The following is a 22,320-nucleotide window of genomic DNA, read 5'->3' as shown; positions in this document are numbered from 1 at the left end:
TCCTTGAAGTTCTGTATTAGAAAGTGAGAGAACAAGGAATTATAGCCAAATGGGGAAATATGATTATTTTGATTTCTGGGAAATTACCCTCTATTGTTCCACTATCCATCATCTCTGGTGACTTGTGACATAGCACATAGCTTGAGTTTAGAATAAAAGGGGCTTCTGACTCCATTTCTAGACTCTAGAATATCTGAATCATCAGAGTAGTTGTCTGGATGAGAGTGGTCATGTTCCCATGCTGACCTCATAGGAGCAGGAAGTGAGAGAAATGAAACGGAAGAAAGAACAGGCGATGAGTATGGTCTCATGCCTTTTATACTCAGGAACTATTGCATTAGAATGCAGCAGTGAATATTCTGGAATTTGATTAATAAGATTAATAGCTCTTTTCTTTAAAAGCTGCCAAGACATGGGTAAAGAAAGATGGAAGCTTGGGCATGATATATATTTTTTCTTGCCCATGAGCACACACACATGCATGGGTAGAGGAGAAAATATAAAGAGGCAAAAAATCCCCTCCCACAAAAATAGTCAATTATTACTTCTGAAAAAAAAAAAAAAGTTTGTTTCTCTGGTGTGTCAAGAGCACCGTACTCCAGGGTTCATACTTTTCCCTACTTGTTACAGTTTGTTTCTAGCTGTGATCTTGCACCTGTCTGCTGTAAATTTTTCGTGGTTCTACCTCACTACTAGATTGAGAGCTCATTTGTATAAGAATGAATAATTTTCTATTTTTCTAACTTTTATGATTCAAATTCTCTTGAAATAAAAGCTCAAGAAATGTTTGTTGAATGCATAAATTGATTCTAACACTTCAAGCAGGACTAGTTGAAATTACTCTCTTGTACGTGTGTGTGTGTGTTTGTGTTTTTCCTTTTTCTTGCCAAGAGTAAAACAAACATTAAAACTTATTGTTTCCAGGTCACTTTGGGGCTAAATTTAAATGTTTCACATGTTCTTATTATATGTGCTGCCGGACCTCAGAATAGTCACTCTGAAATTATCCAGAAACTAGACTTTAACTCAACTATCAAGAAGGCCTGATACTTTGGAAGGTAGGTACATTTTCTATAACCTAGGTATCATGCAGTCAAAGTTTATTATAGGTAATTTTTACAACTATAAAGGATCAAGATTTCTGTATTCAGAAGTCTGCTCTCTCACATTCTAAGAGAAGGTTCTCAGTAATTTTGAGAGGGGTATATTTGATCACAACTGCTAAGTCCAGGAAGATGCTGCCACTTCTTTTATAAGAACTATGATTGAAGGGTTAGAGAATTATGGTTGAAGGGACTTACTACAAGGTTTGAAGCAGTCCACTTTTCTGAACAAAGGGATACAGCAACACTGATTGATTTCTTGAGCAGGCAAGTATTCAACCTTTCAAGGCAAGCATGCCTGAGGAGGAACAGGGCGCAACAGGAAGCCTTGTAGCTGAGGAAATATTTATATACAGCTGGGGAGAGTGAAAAGGAATTTAGATGAGAGTCAGTCTGAATGACTAAGCATACATTTGGGAAGATATGTGAGAGGTGGGATAGAGTGTGACGTGGGTGGTTTTGTTTAGAAAAGAGTAAGCTTGCTGAGCGCTGTGTCGAGGTATGCTGTTGATGTGTTCTATGGAAAGGATCTACTCTTTATGTTTGTTTCTTTGTTTTTTTCCATTGTTCACTTATTTAAATCCTGATAATTTTCTCAGGCCCACTCTATTTACTTCTACTTTCCTGAAACTTTGCTATGATCTACCTAGGTGACAGCTGTCAAAGTACACCGTTCAAGCCTTAAATGATTCATGTCACTTTTTGTCCATTCTAGTTATTTATGTACAGGTTTCTCTATGAGACATGAACCTAACCACAACAACTAGGGAGGATAATTCAGTACAAGAGTTTTGGTTTATAGTTCCTGATGCTTACATTATAATTTGTAGATCATAAGATCTTAATTTTTGCCTTCTATTAATCCCTCATATATATTTTCTGTAAGCCTTTTCAAATTCTTCACGAATGAAGCTGGAGAAGAGGTGGGTGGGTGGGGGTGAAATAGCTGGCCTTACTAAAATAACATTATGATAATTACAAAACAATGATAAAAATAGCAAATGTTTTAAAAAACAGGTTGTGCCAGACACTGTTTTAAGTGCTTTATTTAATTCTTATAAAAGGCCTGTGTGGTTAAGGGCAATTATCCTATTTGACACTTGAGAAAACTGAAACTTGGAGAGTTGGGTGGCTTCCAAGTCACCCAAGTAGATGATGGCTGACCCCACATTTAAATCCGGGCCCAGGTGGTGCTAGTGGTAAAGAACCTGCCTGCCAATTCAGGAGACGAAAGAGATGCTGGCTCAGTCATTGGGTCAGGAAGATGCCCTTGAGGAAGAAGTGGCAACCCACTCCAGTATTCTTGCTTGGAAAATTCCATGGACACAGGAGCCTGGTGGGCTACAGTCCCTGGGGTCGCAAAGAGTTCGACACGACTGAAGTGACGTAGCACACACAATATAGCCTCTAAGGATAGCCCTGTAACATTCTGTTATTTGTTAGTGCCACACTGCTGCTGTAACAAATTACCACAAACTTTATGCCTGAAAACAAAAACAAAACACAAATTTATCATCTTATAGTTTGGAGGTTGTAAGTCCAACATGGGTTGCACTGGGCTAAAATGAAGATGTTACCAGAGATGTGCTTCTTGCCCAAGTTTCTAGGCAAGAATCTGTTCTCTTACCTTCTCTAGCTTCTTTCTAGAGATTGTCCTGCTGCCTTGGCTCCAGGATCTCTTCTTTCTTCACAGTCAGCAGAGGCATTATCTTTCTCAGCATGCTATCTCTCGGATTCGGACTCTTTTGTCTCCTTCATCTCTATTTCACAATTATATTGGAACTTTCCAGATAATCTAGGATAATGTTTTCTATTTTAGGTCATACATTAGCATGCAATCTAACACATGTGTGGACTCCAGGGATTAGGACATTGATATCTTCGCTGGGTGGATGGGCATCAGTTTGCCTACCACAACTACCCTGAGTCTTGTTATTGTTTAGTCGCTCAGTCCTGTCCAACTCTTTACGACCCCGTGGACTGTAGTCCACCAGGCTCCTCTGTCCATGGGATTCTCCAGGCAATAATATTGGAGTGGGCTGCCATTTCTTCCTCCAGGGGATCTCCCCAACCCTAGTATCAAACCTGTGTCTCCTGCATTGGCAGGTGAATTCTTTACTACTGAGACACCAGGGAAGCCCTTGCCATGAGTCTAGCACGGTTATAAAAAACACTTTTTGAGTACTTCTGAGGTATCAGGTGCTATGCAGCATTCTGGGGTACAAACAAGAATCAGACATAATCTGTTCTTCCCACATGAAGTTTAGTCCAATGTTTTAAGTGAAGCTACTATCTCGCCACCAGAAGTTGTGGTCTTTGCTTTCCTGAAAGTATCAGGCAATACCCAGAGACAAGCATACAGACTGTCATGTTTAATAGCATTTATTTCCATAATTATGACTAAGATCAGATCTGAGAAGGCTGTTCAGTTCAATTCAGTCTCTCAGTCATGTCTGACACTTTGTGACCCCATGGACTGCAGCACACCAGGCTTCCCTGTCCATCACCAACTCCTGGAGCCTGCTCAATTCATGTCTGTTCAGTTGGTGAAGGCCATCAAACCATCTCATCCTCTGTTGTCCCCTTCTCCTCCTGCCTTCAATATTTTCCAGCATTAGGGTATTTTCCAATGAGTCACTTCTTCCCATCAGGTGGCCAAAGTATTGGAGTTTCAGCTTCAGCATCAGTCCTCCCAATGAATGTTCAGGACTGATTTCCTTTAGGATGGAGTGATTGGATTTCCTTGCTGTCCAAGGGACTGTCAAGAGTCTTCTTCAACACCAGAGTTGAAAAGCATCAATTCTTCAGTGCTCAGCTTTCTTTATAGTCCAACTCTCATACCCATATATGCTGCTGCTGCTGTTAAGTCGCTCCAGTCGTGTCAAACTCTGTGCGACCCCATAGATGGCAGCCCACTAGGCTCCCCCATCCCTGAGATTCTCCAGGCAAGAATACTGGAGTGGGTTGCCATTTCCTTCTCCAATGCATGAAAGTGAAAAGTGAAAGTGAAGTCGCTCAGTCGTGGCGGACTCCTAGCGACCCCATGGACTGCAGCCTACTAGGCTCCTCCATCCATGGGATTTTCCAGGCAAAGAGTACTGGAGTGGGTGCCATTGCCTTCTCCGACCCATACATGAGTACTGAAAAAAAAAAAAAAAACAAAGCTTTAATTAGATGGAACTTTGTTGCAAAGTAATGTCTCTGCTTTTTAATATGCTGTCTAGGATGGTGATACTTTTCTCTCAGGGAGCTAGTGTCTTTTAATTTCATGGCTGCAGTCACCATCTGCAGTGATTTTGGAGCTCAAAAAATAAAGTCTGTCACTGTTTTAATTGTTTCCCCATCTACTTGCCATGAAGTGATGGGACCAGATGCCATAATCTTAGCTTTCTGAATGTTGAGTTTTAAGCCAACTTTTTCACTCTCCTCTTTTGCTTTCATCCAGAGGCTCTTTAGTTCTTGTTTACATTCTGCCATAAGGGTGGTGTCATCTGCATATCTGAGGTTATTGATATTTCTTCCGGCAATCTTGATTCCAGCTTGTGCTTCATCCAGTCTGGCATTTCTTATGATGTATTCTGCATATAAGTTAAATAAGCAGGGTGACAATATACAGCCTTGATGTATTCCTTTCCCAATTTGGAATCAGTCTGTTATCCCATGTCCCGTTCTAACTGCTGCTTCTTGACCTGCATACAGATTTCTCAGGAGGCAGGTCAGGTTGTCTGATATTTCCATCTCTTTCAGAATTTTCCAGTTTGTTGTGATCCACACAGTCAAAGGATTTGGCATAGTCAATAAAGCAGAAATAGATGTTTTTCTGGAACTCGCTTGCTTTTTCTATGATCCAATAGATGTTGGCAATTTGATCTCTGGTTCCTCTGCCTTTTATAAAACCAGCTTGAACATCTGGAAGTTCTCAGTTCATGTACTGTTGAAGCCTGGCTTGGAGAATTTTGAGCATTACTTTTCCAGCGTGTGAGATAAGTGCAATTGTGTGGTAGTTTGAGCATTCTTTGGCATTGCCTTTCTTTGAGACTGGAATGAAAACTGATGTTTTCCAGTCCTGTGGCCACTGCTGAGTTTTCCAAATTTGCTGGCATATTGAATATAGCACTTTCACAGCATCATCTTTCAGTATTTGAAATAGCTCAACTGGAATTCCATCACCTTCACTAGTTTTGTTTGTACTTTATGGAAATCAAGCACATGCATCAATAGGTTGCCCTCAAAACTTGACAAGTTTAGAGAATGAACAGCAATCAGTATCTTCAGTGAGCTACCATGTATTTTTAGCATTTATGTTACGGTGTGTTTCTTTATAGTACTTAGCACCAACAGAGAGGTAAGGCAATTAATATCTTGTCTGAAGATAACAGGATAGTCATGGAAAATTGCATCTCATAGAAAACGTAATTCTATCATCAGTTCAGTTCAGTTCAGTCACTCAGTCATGTCTGACTCTTTGCAACCCCATGAATCGCAGCACTCAGGCCTCCCTGTCCATCACAAACTCCCAGAGTTCACTCAGACTCACGTCCATCGAGTCAGTGATGCCATCCAGCCATCTCATCCTCTGTCGTCCCCTTCTCCTCCTGCCCCCAATCCCTCCCAGCATCAGAGTCTTTTCCAATGAGTCAACTCTTCGCATGAGGTGGCCAAAGTACTGGAGTTTCAGCTTCAGCATCATTCCCTCCAAAGAAATCCCGGGGCTGATCTCCTTGCAGTCCAAGGGACTCTCAAGAGTCTTCTCCAACACCACAGTTCAAAAGCATCAATCTTCGGTGCTCAGCCTTCTTCACAGTCCATAAAGAGGTACATATTCAAGCATCAGAAGTAAGACATTTAGACCTTATATGGGTGATCTAGACCCCCAAATAGATTTCTGGCTAAGTTATTCACAGTTGTTGGAAGAAGATGTTGATTTAAATTATGGAGAATTTTTTTTTATACATTCACCTGTTGATGGACACTTACGTTGCTTTCATTTCTTTGCTATTATAAATATTGCTGCTATGAACTTCTGAGTGTGCAAACTCTTAGCTGTTTCCTAATAATCTCTTCCCTCATGGCTGTCCTGAAAGACTATTTAACAGCCTGCTAAACAGCTGTGCAGATCCATAAATCAATTTTCCCTGGTGAAAAGTGAATCTAAGTGATGTATACAAATTATACCTCATTTAAAAAAAATATTGGTAATCTTGGACAGTTTCTCTTTCCCCTTTTGCACTGGATAGACATAACTAGATTCACATTGATCTTCATAGGAGAAAGAACCATGAATAAGGCAAGCTTGGAGGCCACTTGTTGGAGACAGAAGAACTGCTGTACCAGCCTGGGTCCCCAAACAACATTATGGAATAGAACCTGCCTACCCTCTTGAACTGTTACAACATGGAAAAATAAACAGCTATGTATTTTAACTATTATATTTTGAGGTGGTTTTGTTACAGCAGCTTAGATTTTTTTAAAATAACAGATTGAGTGAAAATTAAGTGGGAACTATTATTCCTAACTGCAAAATCTTGACTTCACTTCACCTAGCAATCTTGAAAGAGATGGACATTAACTGAAGCCTTAAGATGCCAAAGATTGAGGATTAGGACAGGGGACTCTGACCTCTGTCTGAATGTGTAATGTCAAGAGGTGCTCTAAGAAATCTCTACAACAAAACTCAATGTGTGTTTTGTGAAAACAGAAGCATGACAAATTGAGTTGGGTTCTCTTTTATGAGCTGGATTTTCCTTTCAGAGAAGGGTGGGAAAAACATCTTTAGAATTTAGTCTTTGTAGAATATTCCAAGGCAGATATAAAGGGAAGAGACCAATTCCATATGTATTTTTGAAAGGTATTTTTGTTTAAGTTGTACAACTGCACTCTAGAGGACCTCATATATGCTAGGTGTCACTGTTTATGAAGATCAGGTTGGTGCAGCATATGGGTTACTGAAAAGAATGCTAAGAAATACATAAAGACATTGCTTCTTAGGCTTTCATTTACCATTTATTTGCACATAGTTTGAACGTGGTAAAGAAAAAAGATCTAAGAAATCTTCAAATAAGAAAAATCAATATTAAACAATTAAATGAAACAATTGAATTAAATTAAACAATTAAACAAATTGAGCTGATTCTCCTTTGTGGTGCTGTTGTTTAGTCGTGTCCAACTTTTTCGTGACCTCGTGGATTGTAGCCTGCCAGACTCCTCTTCCACGGGATTTCCCAGGCAGGAATACTGGAGTGGGTAGTCAATTCCATCTCCATTTAAATTTAATTTTTCCTGATTAGACTGTATATTTCTTGAGGTCATGATATAAAGTATTACATCCTAAATACTTCTAAGAATTTCAGTCTTCTCCTTTTTCCCTGGGAAATAATATTATAAATATTAAATTCCTCATAAATTATTGGACAAATATACCAGGTAAATGCTTAAAGTATTTTATGCCTTTTATATTCATAAAAACATCTCTGGGGAGAAAATTGATTTGTCAAAATGGTCTACATGAAAGCATCAAGGAAAAGTTCTTGGGGTATAGCCCTATTTTCTGAAATAAGTTCTTGATAAAGTTTATTATGCAACTGCATGTTCAAATTGACAGCCTCGCTGTATTTTTTAAGATGTAGATTTCTTTCTGTGTGTAGGTGCTGTAAAGTATTCTGGGAGCTGCTTTGCTAAAAATAAGCCATCTGTGTCAATTATTAGTGCTCAATGTACAATCTACTATCATTTGCACCTGCAAAGTTCAAGAAGGTAACTTTAGGTGAAATGAAAAACTCTTTTATGTAACTGAATGACATATCTTCCAAAGTCTTATTTATTAAGCCAGGTTGGTTCTTCTTAATGAGTTGCTACCATCCAACTCATAGATACTTCACATAATAGGAATAATCGCAGGATGCAGAAATGAGATTATGTAGAATCCTGGGATTTAATAATAATTTTATCTCCCCCAATCTACATCTTCTCTATAGAACTCTTCTTGGCCATGGGTTACCTACCTGTAATGTTTTGGCATTTATGCAGTAAGTTTGGAACCCAGTGTCTTTTCTGATCCTCATTATCCCTTACTACATGCAAATGATCTTTCTTTCCCACTTTCTGCCAATGTTACTAGCCAAGGATTAGATTAGCCATAATTCTCCTAATCTTGTTAAGAGTCCTATCTACCTCAGTGGAATGACTGTATTAATCTCAGGTCATGGATTCCATCTGAGAAAATAAAATGCATATCATCATAGAAATTCTAACTGCAAATCATTCTGAAAGTACAGGTAGGCCAAGAAAAAAGTGAACTTGCAGGATGATGCTTAGGAAGGGTGTTTCTCTAGGGCCACATCCTTTCCACCCCACTAACTGTGCTGGTAAAAAAAAGAAAGAAAATGTAGAGACAGGAACAATCAGTTATGAACTCTTTTCAAGTACAACAATTATAAACTGTATTTTTTATCATTATTTTTCATAGTAAGAACCTGATGGAGGTCTTCATGTTGAAATATATACCGTGTTATATCAGTAAGATACTTAAGACGTTCCTACTTAATCTTAACTAGTTTTTGGTAACTGAGTACAAGGAAAATGATAAGTTTTAGAAACTGCAGATGATTTAGGATGCTTGAAACAACAAAAATAATGTTTTCTCACAAATTTGGAGGCTAGAAGTCTGTGATCCAGGTGTTAGCAAGCTTGGCTTCTTCTGGAGGCTCAAACAGAGAATTTGTCCTGCGATTCTCTCCTAGCTTCTGGTGGTTGCTGGCAATCCTTGGTGTCCCCTGACTTGCAGCTGTATCACTACAATTTTTGCCTCCTTTTCATACAGTGGTCTCCCTGTGTGTGTCTGCATTTTTACTTACATAGTCTTTTCCTAAGGACATTAATCATTAGATTTAATGCCCATCCTAATCCAGTATGACCTCACCTTAATTTGATTACTGCAAAGGTTCTAAATTAGATTACATTCATAAGTATTGAGAGGTAGGGCTTCAACATATCTTTTAGGAGAACAGAATTCAACCAGTGCTTTTTTTTTTTTAAATTCCCCGCTGCTGTTTAAATTGCTCACTAGTAGTTTTTCCAGAAACTCAGTTGTAGAAGTAAAGCCCAGCAGCCTCAGCTATCAAACCTGGTAACATGAAGTTCTCCTGAGGCAAACATGAACACGGCAGCCTGGGTACTCTCCTAAAACGGGCAGGAGAGCAAAACACAAATCAATACTACCAAGAATTACCTGCCACTCCAATGGGATTGTATCTTGAGTGATTGCTTTGCATTGGCTCTGCTGCAGCTCAGAGAGGTAATGCCTTCCTCTTAAGTCATGCAACACAGACAACAGTAAAAGCTCATGTCCGATGTTTCTTCTGCTGCTTGTTGACAGAACCAAATTATTTATGAGCATATCACCTTATCTTGGAGGATGGGAGCTGCTCAGAGTCCCCATCTACAAATTTGTTCCCATATGATGAATGAGGGACAGAGTAGAATTACTTGGAATCAGGTGTCCCAATCAGCTCAGAGCAGAGAGGGTTAGATGTGACAGGGGTGGAGGGATCACTTCACAGAAAGAAAATAGGAATGCCAAGGTTATCAGTTAAAAAAAAAAGTCCAGAAACATTATGTCTAGTTGCTTCCCACGCAGTAAAACATGGTCACTGATTAGGGAATCCAAGCAAGCGGTCTTTTTAGGGTCCAGATGGTCAGAGTTAAGGCTATTAGGTGTATTGTAACACCATCTGTATTTCTAAGAACACTGACACCAGATCCCAATGTCCAGGGGGAACCTGTGTGGATTTCTGCTTGTTCTAATTTCTGCAGTACCTGAAACATATTCATAGCCTTTCCATCTGCACCACATTCCAGAAGGCTGCCATGCATCATTTGACAATCTGCAGTGCCATGCTCTTTCCATGACCTCCATCTTTCCTACTGCATCATTTAACTCAAATACATTCAGCCACAGAAGCTTTCCAAATCATTCACTCAGTGACCAAGGGCAGAGTTACCTACCACCCACAAGGGAGTGAGTCACTGTATCATGAAGGCCGTGAAAAAAGAGACATTTTTCAACAGATTCTCTGTGTTGTAGAAGATGAGTTCAAATGTAGGACACCACACAAATTTAGTGGTGCATAATAGATAAGTAAATTTTTGACAAGAAACTTCATGCATCTTCAGAATCTTTAATAATAAGGAAATGGAAAGTTAAATGTTTGTTGTCAAATAGGCACTGTGGGATCACAGTTAAATAAACAAGGCCCTTTCCTCTGCTGGCATTACTCTCAGGAAAATAAGAAACAGGACAAAGTTCTCAAGTTATTGGGGCACAGTTTGGGGTTTCTCCTAACACTGAATTTTGAGTATGTGTCATAGATACAGTGACCCTGTCACTCTCTCTTTCTTGGAACAAAAATGGGGATAAAATAGAGTAATATATCTCTGTTCTCAAGATGCTCTTTTGAAAAGAGGTTCTTGTGTCTCCATTATTTGCTTAATAATGATACAATAATAAACCACCATTTGTTAAATGTCTACATGCTCTAAACTTATACATATATATATGTATACACACACACACACCCCCCCCGCAAACCCACGTGTCCCTTTGTTAGATGTGGAATTGAGGTCCAGATACTCATTAATTTCAGCCTTTAACCAAGTCTGCCAGATACTGGAGGCTCTTCTTCTTTCACTGCATGGTACTGACTCTCATGGAAGTATTTTAAATACTGAAGAACTTGCTATATTTTAGACGTCTATGCTTTTGTTAATACTATTTTCTGAATTACAATACACTTATTGCATTAGGCAGCTTTTACTGTAATAATGCTATATAACAAACAATCCCTAAATCTCAGTGGCTTACCATGGCAAACTTTTTTTTTGTTTCTATGTCTGTGGGTCAAGTGAATTTTGACTGTTCCTGGTTGGGCTTAATCAGGCTCAGTGAGTTCATCTGCAGGTCGGGTTGGATTTATTCCACATATTCCATTGTAGAACAAATAGTTATTCAGAGCATGCTCTTCTTATTGCAATGGCAGGAACACAAGAATCAAAGCCAGAGTACACAGCAGCATTTAAAGTCTTTCTTATGTCACATTTGCTACTATTCCATTGGCAAAGGCAAGTCACATGGCCAAGTTCAACAGCGACAGATAGGGAGCGCGACAGACAAGGATGGAAAACATATTCTGTCTACATTAAAGCTAGGTATGCCTAAATATCTTGGCAAAGGGCATGTATATACATTTCTATAATAGAAAGGGACACAACAATCCAATCTATCACTAACACTCAACTGTGCAAAAACTGTTGTAAGTTTTACAAATAGATTTGGCAGAACCTCTGAACATCAATATAGGTGGGTTTTCATCTACTCCAACCAGAGAAATTTTATCTATTTTATATACTGGACTTCTGTAAATGTATATAAATTTACCTTGAGCAAAGGGTAAATAAAATGATGCTTAGAAACCAGTGGCTTAGTAATAGCTAACAAAAAAGTCATGTATGTTAACTTTGGAGAAGTCTATTTTGTAATTAATTTACTATTCTGCTTTAGGTAGATGAGAATAACCTGTGCTCATAAAAACAGATTTTATGATAGGATGGATAAAAATCTGATTTTGGTACTACCTAGCTGTGTGACTTGATTAAGTTACTTGACTTCTATACGTTTTTTTTTTTTTTTTTTTCTTTTTTTAACAGTAAAATTGGAACAATACTGATAAAAATACTTACATCATGAGATTACTGTGAAGAATAAGAGAAAGAAACATATAAAATGTTTAGGACAATGCCGGGTACTGCAAAGTACACAATTGGTGATGCTTACAAGAGACCCTGGTGGACTTCCCTGGCAGCTCAGACAGTAAAGCGTCTGCCTACAATGCAGGAGACTAGGGTTCAATTCCTGGGTTGGGAAGATCTCCTGGAGAAGGAAATGGCAACCCACTCTAGTACTCTTGCCTGGAAAATCCCATTGACTGAGGAGCCTGGTAGGCTACAGTCCATGGTCCCAAAGAGTCAGACACTACTGAGTGACTTCACTTTCACTTTCTTTCACAAGAAACCCACCAGTAAGTACAATTGTAGGGCAAAGCAGATGGCTAAATTTAATAAGATACTGGAAGCAGATAGTCAGGTGATGGCCTAATGCCATAAAATTCTGTTCTTTCAAAAACATTTATACACATTCGAAAGCACAGTATGTATAATCTATATATATATATATGAATGTTAGGGTAGAAAATATTAAAATGTGTACCTATTGCTCAGCATTGGACCAAAAACTTAACTGTTACCAATACTTTTGCATCAGTCTGTGTGCTCCTCGCCATCCCATCTCCCTGCTTTACATACATCTCCTAGTTATCACTTCTGTGTGGTGTAGCATAATGGTTAAGAATGCTGACTCTTAGTCTACATTAACCCCTTTTACCTCAGTTTCCAAATTATTATTTTGGGGATAATTATTGATAACAGCATCTATCTCATATAAGAATGACACTGGCTAATACATCTTAGCATGTAGAAAGAGGCCTTGCATATGGCAAGCACTGTGACAATCTTAATTGTTAACCATTATTATTATCATTATGATTAGTAACACACATTACTAAATAACATTCTGTTTTTGCTTGGTTTTCAGCTTTACAAAAATGGAATCATTATGTCTAGTTCTCTCTTATGACTGACTTTTTAACCTAAAATTATACTTTTAAGCATCACTGACATGCTGTTGTATAATTTTCCATTGAGTGAACATGCTATAATTGATACATTTTCATGTTGATGAACATTTATGTCATTTTCATTTCATATTTCTATTATGAATGATGATGTTATGACTTTAAAAAATATCTATTGGTACATAAATGCACTAATTTTCCCAGATTGATACCTTGAATAAAATTGCCAGATGGTGGGGATTTTATATTCAATCTTCTAAGACAGGACAAAATTATTTCCAATGTGCTTTTATAAGTTTATATTTCAACCTCTGATCCTTGGCAGACTTATTTTGTGGTCAAAAAAGTAGTACCAATGATAATTTACTGTGATTTAATTTGTACTGCTGTCATCATAAGATCACATAATTTTATATGTGTATTGTCTCTTCATGTTTTCTCTTTTGTAATATGTCTACTACTGTTTTTTGCCATTTTTCCCTGGATTACTTTATGTTTTCTTAATGAGCTGTGTATTTCTCCTTTAGATACCATTTCATTATTGGTTACATATGTTGTTGTTGCTCAGTCGCTAAGCCACGTACAACTCTTTGTGATCCTAAATACATAAATTATAAATACTATCTACAACATTGGGTTGACGTGCACTTTCTTCATGGTGCCTTTTTATAAACAGAATTTCTTAATTTTTAATATAGCAAAATTTATCCATCTTATTTCCTATGTCCAGTATTTTAAATAATTTCCTAACCACAAATCAGAAGTTGTTCTCATACAATTCTCATCAAAAATTTCATGCTTCACCTCTTACATTTAAGGACACAGCCATCCGGCATATATTTTTCTGTATGGTGTGTGGTCAAGGTGCAATTTAATTTTATCCAAATTGATAAATGCATCACTTATTAAATTATTCCTTCATTTCCTCATGGTGTGCAAGGCTATTTCTGTCATACCCTGTCTTTTCATAGATGTGTGGCTCTATTTTGGGGCTCTCTCTCTGTCTTTGTGTGTGAGTGTACGTGTGTGCATGTTTCACCAGTCCCTTTCCAACAAAACTACACCACCGCCTTAATTAAAACAGCATTATAACAAGACTTACTACACGGTAGAGCTGTTCTACATGGTCCTGTTTTGTTCTTCATCTTGAGTAATGTGTTGGTTCCTATCAGGCCTTTGCTATTCTCTATAAATTTTAAAATCACCTTGGTATTCTGAAGTTTTACTACCATGGATGTAGGTGTGTTTCATTTTATTCATTGATATTACTTCATTTTATTTATTATTCCACTTGGGATTAATTTCATCTCTTGCCTCTGTAGACTGGTATTTTTCCTCAAATCTGAGAAAAATCACAGCTATTATCTCTTCAAATATAACTTATCTTTCATACTATCCATCTTTTCATCCTGCTGCTGCTGCTGCTAAGTCGCTTCAATCGTGTCCAACTCTGTGGGACCCCATAGACGGCAGCCCACCAGGCTTCCCCATCCCTGGGATTCTCCAGACAAGAACACTGGAGTGGGTTGCCACTTCCTTCTCCAATGCATGAAAGTGAAAAGTGAAAGTGAAGATGCTCAGTCGTATCCGACTCTTAGCGACCCCATGGACTGCAGCATACCTTATACTATCTCATTCTGCTTTCCCCATTGTTCAGGCCATTAAAAAAAAAAACAAAAAACTCTCATCTTCTTTCCTTTTCATGCAATAGATTGTGTGTCTTCTTTTAATTTATTTTTCAATGTATTTTAATTCTCTCTTTTAGGTACTCTTAGTAGTACCTAATCTGCTTTTTAACTCTTTACCTGATTCTCTGACTTTGATAATTTTTCATGAAAAATTATTTTTTACAATATGGCTTGCTATTTTTTAGTAAGTTAGTTTAAAATAAAATCTCATTTTTTATTTTTGCAATACTTAGTTCATAGTTTATAAACTATTTCTGATAATTTCAATAATTAAATGCTATGGGAGCATAAAAGCATGTTGCTTTTCAATAATTTCAATAATTAAATGCTATGGGAGCTACAAAAGCATGTTGCCTTTGTAGAATCTCATTCACTTTACTTCCTTATGTATTTCTTTGCATTTGTTACAATAAACCCATGTTTCACTGATCATATTATGTATGGATTCTGGAAGCCTAAATTGAGAAGTTATCATCAAGAGATGGCTTTGAAATATAAATTGGTATAAGCTCTTTGGGACCAATATGATGATTCTTATGTAGTTAAATATCTGAAAAGACTTGCATACCTCCTTCCATGTTTCTTTAAAAGAAGCCGTATAGTGTTATGGACAGTTGATGATCATTTTATGCCCTTTGGAGTTGCTGGCTCCAAATTGGGAAAGGAGTACATCAAGGCTATATATTGTCACCCTGCTTATTTAACTTATATGCAGAGGACATTATGTGAAATGCTGGGCTGGATGAAGCACAAGCTCGAATCAATACTGCAGGGAGAAATATCAATAACCTCAGATATGCAGATGACACCACCCTTATGGCAGAAAGTGAAGAGGAACTAAAGAGCCTCTTGATGAAAGTGAAAGAGGAGAGTGCAAAAGCTGGCTTAAAACTCAACTTTTGGAAAACTAAGATCATGTCTTCCAGTCCCATCACTTCATGGTTAATAGATGGGGAAACAATGGAAACAATGACAGACTTTATTTTCTTGGGCTCCAAAATCACTGCAGATGGTGACTGTAGCCCTGAAATTAAAAGACGCTTGCTCCTTGGAACTAAAGCTATGACCAACCTCGTCAGTATATTAAAAAGCAGAGACATTATTTTACTGACACAGGTCTGTCTAGTCAAAGATATGGTTTTTCCAGTAGCCATGTATGGATGTGAGAGTTGGACTATAAGGAAAGCTGTTCTCTGAAGAATTGATGCCTTTGAACTGGTGTTGGAGAAGACCCTTGAGAGTCCCTTGGACTGCAAGGAGATCCAAACAGTTAATTGTAAAGGTAATCCGTCCTGAATATTCACTGGAAGGACTGATGCTGAAGCTTAAACTCCAATACTTTGGCCACCTGATGAGAAGAGCTGACTCACTGGAAAAGACCCTGATTCTGGGAAAGACTGAAGGCAGGAGGAGAAGGGGATGAGATGGCATCATGGACTCGATGGACATGAGTTGGAACAAGCTCTGAGAGTTGGTGATGGACAGGGAAGCCTGACGTGCTGCTTTTTTAATATGTTGACAAGGTTGGTCATAGCTTTTCTTCCAAGGATCAAGCGTATTTTAATTACATGGCTGCAGTCACCATCTGCAGTGATTTTGGAGCCCAAGAGTTGGACATAACTGAGCAACTGAATTGAATTGACTGGAGCTGTTGGCCAAATGAAGACATTTCAAGTTCCACGCTTGTCCATTCTATCGTCCTTAGACTCCTGATCAATAGGTCTTACGGTGGACAGATTTTAAGATGACAACCATGATCCCCACCTGCTGGTGTACATGTCCTTGTATAATTCCCTCTCCTTGAGTATGGGCACGATCTATAACTTTTTTCCAACCAACATAATATGGCAAAGATGATTGTATGACATTCCTACCATTGTATTACATTATATGACTTCATTATCTTAACCTACTTGTTCTAAAATCTTGCCCTCCTTGTTGACCTTGAAGAAAGAAGCTGTTATGAGTCTCATAACTGCAAGAAAATACATTTTTCCAACAACATTAGTCTACCTAGAAACAAACCCTCTCCAATAAGCCTCTAGAGAACCTGGACCTTGTTGATAGCTTGGTTGCAACCTTGCAGAGGACTCAGCTAATCTAAGACTCTCAATCCACAGAAACAGTGAGATAGTAAATGTATTTTGCTCTAAGTTATTAAGTTTGTGGTCATATGTTATGCAGCACAAAAAAGAAACACAGTCTGATAGTACAATTTTCCTTCAGAGAAAGGTCACCTTTTGACGCCTTACTTTTCAGGGCTCCTTTGTTTCTGTAGTCTTTTTTTTTTTTTTTAATCTCCTCTCAAAGTGGTAGGAGGTAGTAGTGTTTAAGATGGAGAATCTGAGAGGTGTCTAGAAATTTTCTTTCATTTACTGCATACCTCAAAGTGTACTGAAGTTTTCTCAAGGACCTAGTTGTCCAATAGAAGGATGGTCTTTCAGGGTCTAGTCTGCCTTACTTTTTAAAGCTAAAGTCCTCATATTCAATTCTTATCACCGAAGAGGGGAAAAAAAAGATGTGTTTTATGATTGATACATAGAGTCTAAAGTGCGTATCACTTTTTGTGAGAAGAAAAGACTTCTCTTGGAAGGATACAGTTTTTAGATGGGAGAAAGGTATGTGTTGAATTATACTGATCTTACGGTTTTAATATATTGACTTTATATTGATTCACTATCCAATGAGAAAAATGGAAAGAAGAAAGGAGAAGGACATGAATTAAATTTTTAGCATTGCAGAAATAACATCCAATTAGATACTATTCAGAAAGAACTAAAAAGATGTGTCCAGAGTGACTGTCAAAACAATTTACTCTTCACAGAGTCTTTGCATTTCTCTTTTTTGGAGCAACGAACAGAGAGGAAAAACAAACAAAATCTAATCCATTTTCTTTTTCCTCTTCTGCCTATCAGAAGATAATGCCCACCTACCCCAGTAAGGCAAGACTTTCATAACCAAATCAAATTCTTTTGTAAGTTTGTCTACTGTCCATACAGATTTATTAAGCAACCAGAAACCACCTACCTACCATCAGTCCTTTAAAATCCATCCATGAATCTCAACTTAATTTATCAATTTTGTTTCAGTTGGTATTCTCTATGAAAGTAATACTAGTATGATTGGTATTAAAATCATCAAAATTTTCTCTTCAGTTATGTTAAAATATCATTCAGTGGTTTCTTTCTATGTGCCAAAAACTGTTAACTGATTTACATAAGTTGTCCCCAGTTAGGTTTCAAAATAGGCTTCATAAAAATTACTTATATTATTTTGAAGAAAATTATTAAAATACTCATAGTAACATATGTTTTCCAAGTCAAAAAGTACAGAAAGATAAAGTAATAAATAGCAGGCCCCTTCATCACTCCTCCTTATTATCAATATTCTACTCCGCAGTGGCAAACTATTTTTGACAGTTTTATCTGATACTTAATTCTATATTTTAAAATAACTTGCTTAACAGCCTACTTATTGCCTTTAAGATTTTTATACATTATACACTGACTTCCATTTGTGGTAAAGGTCGCTTTTCCCTTAAAATCAGAAATAAGGCAATGGTGTCCCTTATTAGTACTATTCAGCACTGTACTAGAATACAACAACATAAGGAAAGGAAACAAAGTGCATACAGATTCAGTTCAGTTCAGTTCAGCCGCTCAGTTGTGTCCAACTCCTTGCGACCCCATGAACCGCAGCACGCCAGGCCTCCCTGTCCATCACCAACTCCCGGAGTCCACCCAAACCCATGTCCATTGAGTTGGTGATGCCATCCAGCCACCTCATCCTCTGTCATCCCCTTCTCCTCCTGCCCTCAATCTTTCCCAGCATCAGGGTCTTATCAAATGAGTCAGCTCTCGGCATCAGGTGGCCAAAGTATTGGAGTTTCAGCTTCAACATTAGACCCTCAAATGAAAACCCAGGACTGGTCTCCTTTAGGATGGACTGGTTGGATCTCCTTGCAGTCCAAGGGACTCTCAAGAGTCTTCTCCAATACCACAGTTCAAAAGCATCAGTTCTTCTGTGCTCAGCTTTATTTATAGTCCAACTCTTACATCCATACACGACTACTAGAAAAAACATAGCCTTGACTTCAGTTCAGTCGCTCAGTTGTGTCCGACTCTTTGCGATCCCTTGAATCGCAGCACACCAGGCCTCCCTGTCCATCACCAACTCCCGGAGTCCACTCAAACTCATGTCCATCGAGTCGGTGATGCCATCCAGCCATCTCATCCTCTGTCGTCCCCTTCTCCTCCTGCCCCCAATCCCTCCCAGCATCAGAGTCTTTTCCAATGAGTCAACTCTTCGCAGGAGGTGGCCAAAGTACTGGAGTTTCAGCTTTAGCATCAGTCCTTCCAATGAACACCCAGGGCTGATCTCCTTCAGAATGGACTGGTTGGATCTCCTTGCAGGCCAAGGGACTCTCAAGAGTCTTCTCCAACACCACAGTTCAAAAGCACCAATTCTTCAGCACTCAGCTTTCTTCACAGTCCAACTCTCACGTCCATACATGCCCAATGGAAAAACCATAGCCTTGACTAGACAGACCTTTGTTGGCAAAGTAATGTCTCTGCTTTTGAATATGCTATCTAGGTTGGTCATAACTTTCCTTCCAAGGAGTAAGCATCTTTTAATTTCATGGCTGCAATCACCATCTGCAGTGATTTTGGAGCCCAAAAAAATAAAGTCTGACACTGCTTCCACTGTTTCTCCATCTATTTCCCATGAAGTGATGGGACCAGATGCCATGACCTTTGTTTTCTGAATGTTGAGCTTTAAGCCAACTTTTTCAGTCTCCTCTTTCACTTTGATCAAGAGGCTCTTTAGTTCCTCTTCACTTTCTGCCATAAGGGTGGTGTCATCTGCATATCTGAGGTTTTTGATATTTCTTCCAGTGATCTTGATTCCAGCTTGTGCTTCTTCCAGTCCAGCATTTCTCATGATGTACTCTGCATAGAAGTTAAATAAGCAGGGTGACAATATACAGCCTTGATGTACTCCTTTTCCTATATGGAACCAGTCTGTTGTTCCATGTCCAGTTCTAACTGTTGCTTCCTGACCTGCATATAGGTTTCTTAAGAGGCAGGTCAGGTAGTCTAGTATTCCGATCTCTTTCAGAATTTTCCACAGTTTATTGTGATCCACACAGTCAAAGGATTTGGCATAGTCAATAAAGCAGAAATAGATGTTTTCTGGAACTCTTCTTGCTTTTTCCATGATCCAGCAGATGTTGGCAATTTGATCTCCGGTTCCTCTGCCTTTTCTAAACCCACTTTGACCATATGGAAGTTCACGGTTCATGTATTGCTGAAGCCTAGCTTAGAGAATTTTGAGCATTACTTCACCAGCTTGTGAGATGGGTGCAATTGTGCAGTAGTTTGAGTATTCTTTGGCATTACCTTTCTTTGGGACTGGAATGAAAACTGACCTTTTCCAGTCCTGTGGCCACCGCTGAGTTTTCCAAATTTGCTGGCATATTGAGTGCAGCACTTTCACAGCATCATCTCTCAGGATTTGAAATAGCTCAACTGGAATTCCATCACTTCCACTAGCTTTGTTCATAGTGATGCTTTCTAAGGCCCACTTGACTTCACATTCCAGGATGTCTGGCTCTAGGTGAGTGATCACACAATCATGATTATCTAGGTCATGAAGATCTTTTTTGTACAGTTCTTCTGTGTATTCTTGCCACCTCTTCTTAATATCTTCTGCTTTTGTTGGGTCCATACCATTTCTGTCTTTTTTCGAGCCCAACTTTGCATGAAATGTTCCCTTGGTATTTCTAATTTTCTTGAAGAGATCTCTAGTCTTTCCATTCTGTTGACTAGATAGACCTTTCTAGTTTGGTCATAACTTTCCTTCCAAGGAGTAAGCGTCTTTTGATTTCATGGCTGCAATCACCATCTGCAGTGATTTTGGAGCCCAGAAAAATAAAGTCAGCCATTGTTTCCACTGTTTCCCCATATATTTGCCATGAAGTGATGGGACTGGATGCCATGATCTTAGTTTTCTGAATGTTGAACTTTAAGCCAACTTTTTCACTCTCCTTTTTCACTTTGATCAAGAGGCTCTTTAGTTCTTCTTCACTTTCTGCCATAAGGGTGGTGTCATCTGCATATCTGAGGTTACTGATATTTCTCCTGGCAATCTTGATTCCAGCCTGTGCTTCCTCTAGCCCAGCGTTTCTCATGATGTACTCTGCATATAAGTTAAATAACCAGGATGACAATATACGGCCTTGACGTACCCCTTTTCTTATTTGGAACCAGTCTGTTTTTCCATGTCTAGTTGTAATTGTTGCTTCCTGACCTGCATACAGGTTTCTCAAGAGGCAGGTCAGGTTATCTGGCATTCCTTATTGCCAAATTCAGAGTTAAATTGAAGAAAGTGGGGAAAACCACTAGACCATTCAGGTATGACACAAATCAAATCCCTTATGACTATACAGTGGAAATAAAAAATAGATTTAAGGGACTAGATCTGATAGATAGAGTGCCTGATGAACTATGAACGGAGGTTCATGACATTGTACAGGAGACAGGGAGCAAGATCATGCCCAAGAAATAGAAATGCAAAACAGCCAAATGGCTGTCTGAGGAGGCCTTACAAATAGCTGTGAAAAGAAGAGAAGCGAAAGGCAAAGGAGAAAAGGAATGATATACCCATTTAGGCAAAGGAGAAAAGGAAAGATATACCCATTTGAATGCAGAGTTCCAAAGAATAGCAAGGAGAGATAAGAAAGTCTTCCTCAGCAATCAATGCAAAGAAATAGAGGAAACAATAGAATGGGAAAGTTTAGAGAGCTCTTCAAGAAAATTAGAGATACCAAGGGAACATTTCATGCAAAGTTGGGCTTGATAAAGGACAGAAATGGTATGGACCTAACAGAAGCAGAAGATATTAAGAAGAGGTGGCAAGAATACACAGAAGAACTGTACAAAAAAGATCTTCATGACCCAGGTAATCATGATGGTGTAATCACTCACCTAGAGCCAGACTTCCTGGAATGTGAAGTCAAGTGGGCCTTAGAAAGCATCACTATGAACAAAGCTAGTGGGGGTGATGGAATTCCAGTTGAACTATTTCAAATTCTAAAAGATGATGCTGTGAAAGTGCTGCACGCAATATGCCAGCAAATTTGGAAAACTCACCAGTGGCCACAAGACTGGAAAAGGTCGGTTTTCATTCCAACCCCAAAGAAAGGTAATGCCAAAGAATGTTCAAACTACCGCACAATTGCACTCATCTCACAAGCTAGTGAAGTAATGCTCAAAATTCTCTAAGCCAGGCTTCAGCAATACATGAACCGTGAACTTCCATATGGTCAAAGTGGGTTTAGAAAAGGCAGAGGAACCAGAGATCAAATTGCCAATATCTCTTGGATCATCGAAAAAGCAAGAGAGTTCTAGAAAAACATCTATTTCTGCTTTATTGACTATGCCAAAGCCTTTGACTGTGTGGATCACAATACAGACTGAAGGCAGAAATAAAATTGCATTTGTTTGGTGATGACATAATTATATACATAGAAATCTCATAGTTGACCAAAAAAACAAAGTCTTTGAAACTAATAGTCTATTATAGAAAGTTTGTAGAATACAAATATACAAAAGTCAACTGCTATCCAATATGCTAATAACAAAAATTGGAATCTGGAATTTAAAATATAATAGCATTCACAGTAGTATTATAAAATGAAATAGTTAGACATTAAGTCTAACAAAAAATTGATAGGAAATATATTTGAGAAAAACTATAAATCGTTGATGAAAGAAATCAAAGAAGATCAAAATAAATGGAGAGCTGTTCCATGTTCATGAGTAAACGGATGCAATATTATTGAGA

Source organism: Bos indicus x Bos taurus, chromosome 5, assembly GCF_003369695.1.
Source record: "Bos indicus x Bos taurus breed Angus x Brahman F1 hybrid chromosome 5, Bos_hybrid_MaternalHap_v2.0, whole genome shotgun sequence".
NCBI lineage: Eukaryota > Metazoa > Chordata > Mammalia > Artiodactyla > Bovidae > Bos > Bos indicus x Bos taurus.
Note: the sequence above shows the minus strand (reverse complement) of the source record.